Raw genomic sequence first — 6,551 nt, forward strand, 5'->3', positions numbered from 1 at the left:
CAGCACCCAGCACCCATCATCCCAGCACCCAGCACCCAGCACCCAGCAGCACCCAGCATCCCAAGCCCCACATCCGGCAGCACCCAGCACCCATCACCTCAGCACCCAGCACCCCCAGCACCCAGTGCTTGGCCACCCCCAGCACCCGGCACCCACAGCCCCAGAGCCCCCAGCACCCAGCACCCCACACCCAGCACCCATCATCCCAGAACCCCCAGCGCCCCCAGCACCGCCAGCACCCAGCACCCATCATCCCAGCACACCCAGCACCCAGCACGCAGCACCCATCATCCCAGCACCCCAAGCCCCACACCCGGCAGCACCCAGCACCCATCATCCCAGCACACCCAGCACCCAGCACCCATCATCCCAGCACCCAGCACCCAGCACCCAGCAGCACCCAGCATCCCAAGCCCCACATCCGGCAGCACCCAGCACCCATCACCTCAGCACCCAGCACCCCCAGCACCCAGCCAACACCCGTTCGGCTGTACGCGGTCACACCCTGATAGTCTGTAAGATGCTCTGTGCTTAATAAATGGGATCAGGCTGCAAACCACACTGGTGTTCTCCGTGAGACCCGGGATTTAGCCGTCGGCAAAATGGCCCCCAACGTGGGGCAGCCTTCTGCTTAAAACATCGGCCGAGACGCGGCGGTGAGCGGGGAACTGCGGCTCAAAGCGGCGCAGGGAAACACAGAGGCCGGCGCGCAGACGCGCCTCTGGGATCGGGAGAGGGCTGTGCAGGCTGTCCTCTGCGAAGGGAAGCGGCTGTGGCACACGAAGCGGAAGCAGCGATGCGGCTCCTCACAAGTGCGCTCTCCGAGGGGGGTCGTGATGTGAGTCGGGCCGAGCTGCAGGACTCGGCGCGATGGGCGCAGCAGCAACAGCTTTGCCTCGGGGCCCCTGTGTTATTTAACCTGTCCGAGTGGAGGGCTGTCGGAGATTTACCGTGGGAATTTACTATAAAGGGCGGGAAAGCAGGAAAGAAAGCGAAGGAACTCGGATCGGTGTGGCGGGAAGCGATTGCTGCTTTGCGAGAGATAAAGCTGAGCGGAAGGTCGCCGCCGCAGCGAGAGGCGTTACAACCAGGTAACACAGAGGGGAGCAGAGCAGCCCCCCCGCATCGCCGAGTGCTGAAATCGTTTGGCCTCGGTGGAGGGAGTTAAGACAGAGGAGGCGGAGCAAGGGGGATCTGGCTGCCCCCCACGAGCGTATCCACCTCCCCCGTTCTCCGTCCCTCCTCTTCCTCATCGTCAGCTCACAGCTCTGGCAGTAACGCGCCCCCAAGGGACGCGCCTCCAGCCCCTCCTGCTGCAGGCGACCTAGAAAATGACAAACTGTCGCATCGACTGATGGCAAAACTGGAGGAGTTGCAGCCCGGTGCTGAGGTAGAAAAGGGCTCTTTAAAATCTACCCCTGGGGGGCTCTCTACCGCAGGCCCTGCAATTCCTTCTGCACCTCCACGGCCGCCGCCAGGAGCTACAACAAATACAGCTCCGGCCAGACAACACCTTCCGTCTTCTCATCCGGCAGCATCCAACCCCGATCCTGTGCAGCCGCGGCGGGCTGGAGCGATCCGAGGTGCCGTTTGAGAAGGAGATTGGCAGGCAGCTGGACCTGCAGCTTGCCCTGTGGTTCTTGCTGGTGGAGCTGGGCGGTGGGAACCACAGGACGGGAACATTTTACAACAGGCAAAGCAGGCAGGAGCCACTTCTGGATTGAAAGCGGGAGTGGCGAAGAACATTGTAAAATAGATATTTACGGCAGATGTGATGGCTCCTGCTGGTTGTCAGAACATCGCTTCGCTTCTGCTGACCCCTGCGCAATGGATAATTTGGGAAAGGACACGGAAGCGACTTGCAATTCCTGAAGTAAATAAACATCGGCGTGATCAGAGCGACCCATTCGATGCTGCGACTGCGGATCTGTTACAGGTCAGGGCCCATGTGCCACCGCCGACGCGCGGGTGACTTCTCCTTCAATTTTCCATCAAATGTCACAACACGGAGCTCACCGGGCTCTCGTGCCGGGCCCTGAAGGGAGGAGGCCATCTCCACCCGCAGCTGCTCGACGAGGAGTTTCGCAGCCATATCATGCTCTTATGGACCGACCATCTCCAGCTAGAAGAGACCAAGCGGATTGACCTGACGCCATGAAAGACTCTATGGTTCGGCTGTTGGCTTTCGAAAACGCCCGTGCCAGGACAAGGACTACATTCGCAGGTTTACCAGAAGAAGCTCCTGCTGATGAAATGTTGTTACGCGCTCCAGGGCGGAGCAGAATGCGCCGGCAGCCGGGGTTGCCTCTGCGGTGAAAAGCGCTTCACAGGCAGAAAAAGGAAAACCGGGACTTGCCGCCGTGACTAAGATGAGCAATGAAACCCCAGAAAGGAGAAAATTTATCCAGGGTATGGCTCCGTGTTAGCGTTGCGGAGGAAGTGGACACCTTAACGGAAATTGTCAGAACCCCGTAGCACGGTGTCTCCACTGTAATAAATCCACTCACGCAACCGCGGCTCGTCTCCGACCGGGAAACGGGAGGCGCGGCGCGGTGGGACAGCGCGCGTCGGCAAAAACGGCTGCTCCTCCTCAACCAGCAATGGATTCCCTTCCCGACACGTGCCAGCCACGCACGGAAGCCCCGGGGTGGACGCGGCAACAGCAAGAGATGTCACCCCAATGGATAACAAAGTCGCTTTAATTCCAAGGACTGCAGGAGGACCGCTGTTTGTACCAGAGTGTGGCACAGGCGGGTCAGGAGGTTTGTGAATCGGGAGATCCTCCTCCGGAACGGGAGGACTTATAATTTTAACCAGGAGTAGCGGATGCTGACTACACTGGAATAATTCATGCCGTGGCCTATACGCTGTTCCCTCCTCTGACTGTTCCTGCTGGCAGCAAAAGAGCTCAGATCGTTGCGCTGTGGAATTCACAGCCTAAAGCCGGCGATTTGTCTCTTAAACATCGCAACAAAAGAGGAGCAAAAGGTTTTGGCTCTCCTGGACCTGCCACTTTATTCACTCAAGAATGATCCAGCCGACCAGAGCAAACCGTCACCTTACATAAGGGCTCCACCCGCTTACAAATCCAGGTTATATTAGACACAGGAGCGGGCGTCACTATTATTAATAAACATTGGCCGCGTCACCGGCCTGTACAAAAGCCTGTCACGAGAGTTTGGGGAGGAGGGGGTGTAGAAGCACCGGCCTTACGTGCTGATCCCGTGTCTGTTATCTTCCCGGACCAGCAAAGGGTCACGGTACGACCGTACGTTACGTCATTACCGGCCGGGGTTCGAGGACTGACGGGAAGAGATGGTTGGGCGCAGAGTGGTGCAGCATTGACTACGGACAAGCAGCTTTTTTATTGGTGGCCATTGGCCAAGAGCCGCCCGTCTTGCCCCTCACATGGCCTACGGAAACACCCGTATGGGTGGGTCAGTGGCCAGTGGCAAAAGAACGGCTGCAAATTGCACAACAGTTGGTTCAAGAACAATGAGCTGCGGGTCACATTCAGCCCTCGGTAAGCCCCCGGAACACTCCGATATTTATTCTACCGGTACCCAATGGGTTCGAAATATTGTTGGAATCACTAACGACGGTATTGCTCCACTTCTACCACGGCCACGCGGTACCGATGCAGCAGAACCTCGTACGTGTACAGCAGAACCACAAAAGCCCTTGGATAACATCGCACAGAAAATTTCTTCTCGTCGGAGCTCTCGACCGTCTGGAAGACACCGCAATTTCCGTTTCTGTCGTCAGCGTCGCAACCCATCCTTTCAGTGTTTTCTGTCAGTGGATCAAAGAGAAAAAAGGGGAGTGGCGAGAGGAAGGGTCACAAGATGGAGAGACGGCGATTTTAGAACGGGTCTTCTTACAGACGCAACCAAAACTCTCAGCATTGACACGGCCAGAAGCTCTTGGGCTTCTCATCGGAAACAGTAGCGATGGTGGATGTGAAATTGCGGGTGTGGGACCAGGAGACATCAGCGTTCCCGTCCGTCCAGAGGATTTAGAGCGGATGCTGCGGCATTCTGTACCTACGCGAGAAGCCGGACTGGGTTTTTCTGGAGTTATTCACCACAAACCACCGAAAGGTCGGACGTGGCAAGTCTCGGGTGGCCAACCACGGGTGGAAAGGCCGTACGTATCGTCTTCGCCTGCTGATGGAAGAACTGCGTTCGCTGCTGCGGGAAAGCGAACTCGCTTGGCCGTGCGCGTGTGGAGAAAGGATCCTGAGTGGCAAAAGCATATTGTACAGGGCGACGCCCGGGACAGCTCACAGACTCCTGAGTTGGCAGCAGCGGAAAATGGAATCTTCCCTTTCAGTTCGGTAGCTTGCGGCAGGAATTGATTCGGTTTGGCTTTTACATCACGACTGCAATATTTATCATGGCTGTTAGCGTCTCGTGTATCGAGCGACTCATCACTAAGGTGACAAGTCCTGACTGTGCAAAAAGAAAAAGGGGGAGATGTGGAGAAGTTTCCGGAAGGTAACGGCCGCCTGGTCCTTGGTACCGACCCGAGGAATTCTCTGCCCGCCGCCTCTGGGTAAAGACCTTCCTGTTCCCTGTTGAACCTCGGCCCTGCCGCTGCAGAGAGCTGTTGTGAGCAAATCCCTTGGCGAGAGCCACAGCGGGAAGTTGGGACATCGAGCAGGAGCTCCACAGGCTCGTGCTCCTTGCGTGTGCTTCTGCGTCGTACCGACGAGACGTGAGTTACGTTGTGTGGACGGCGGCTTAGAACCAACCGCCGCCCGTTCGGCTGTACGCGGCCACGCCCTGACGGTCCGTCAGATGCTCTGTGCCTAACCACCGGGATCAGGCTGCAAACCCCACTGCTGTTCTCCGTGAGAGCCGGGCTTCGGCCGCCGACAAAACGGCCCCCAATGTGGGGCAGCCTTCTGCTTCGTTTCGGCGTTACCCGAGAGCAGCTCTTCTTCCTGCGCCCTTTCCTACGGCTGAAAGGCGGTGCCTAGGGCTGGGCTTTGGTAATTCAGCCTGACTGGGCTTAGGCCGGGCCTGAGGAGGGCTGGGCGGGGGCCGGAGGCGCAGCGCTGGACTGGGCTGGCAGGGCTCTGCTTCCCGCCCCTCGACCCCACCAGTTAAACTTCAATTTAGTCACGGCTCCTGCCGTTATCCTCTACATACAGCAACAGCTAATGATGTGTGATAATGTATTATAATATATTCATCACTCCCGCTATCGTGCTCTACCTACGGTAATATATAACATAAGATAATAATGTGGAATATAATAATTCTTTCTGCCGTTATTCTCTAAGGATAATACTGAGGAGCAGAACAGGAGAATAGAGAACGTAATCTGATAAATACAATGTCAAAGGATGGAATATATGAATATGTAATTACATATAATGTATCATCATATATTATTATTTATAGTTCTATATAATAATATATAATGTAATGTAAGGTAATGTTAATATCATATAATAACATATAATAATATATAATATAACGTAATTAATATGTAATTAATGTAATGTAATATCATGTAATATAATATCCTGTAAGGTAATATAATTATAATAAATATAATTAAGATAACCTTATTAAATATAATATGTACCGTATATGAACAGATATTCTCGATTTCCATAATTCTAATGATATTCACTTCTACATAATTACTGCTCTTCCCCGCGGATCTGCGATGCGATATTAGAAATTACCGATAACACAGATTTCTCCCGCTGCTGTTCCCTGCAGGGGCGGAACAGAACAATCGATAAAATAATAATCGCCAATGCGGTGTCATCGCCGATAATCATCTATCGCGATCGCTGACGAGCCGTAACGACCTGCGACCGTCCAGACGGGAGCGGAATCTGTAATCAGCTGTGGAAGATCACGGGAGATGCCGTGAGATAACGGGACGGAACGTGACGGAACGTGACGGAACGTGACGGACGATCAGATCAGATCAGATCAGATCCAATAAGATGTGATAAGACACAATGAGATGTGGTAAACCATAATAACCTGCAATATGGGATGGGAGATTATTGCCCATGACATGAGATATGCTAATCTACACTAATCTGTGACGATGTGATATGGTAATGTATTGTAATCCAGAAGAGATTATATGATACTCTGCAGCAATCGATCACAATCTAAACTGTGTGAATATGATAATGTCCAATAATCCGTATGATAAATGATGTGATGTGATGTGATGTGATGTGATATGATATGATATGATATGATATGATATGATATGATATGATATGATCATCTATAATACCCGACATGTAATATAACGATCTCTAACAATCTACACTAATCTCCTGTCTCCGAGATGATGTTAACCTCGGGGATATGATCTGATAATCGATAATCGTTTATAACATGAGACGTGATGGGATGTGACAGGATGTACGATCACCTACGGTGATGTGTGATGTGATGTGATGTGATACGGTGATGTGATGAGGTGATTCTGTGACATGATCTGACGTGATACGACATGACGTGACGTGACATGACCTGATCTGACACAGGATGAGATGAGATGATATCTAA

This window comes from Athene cunicularia, unplaced genomic scaffold, assembly GCF_003259725.1.
Source record: "Athene cunicularia isolate RWA unplaced genomic scaffold, athCun1 SCF_56, whole genome shotgun sequence".
NCBI classification, from domain to species: Eukaryota; Metazoa; Chordata; class Aves; order Strigiformes; family Strigidae; genus Athene; species Athene cunicularia.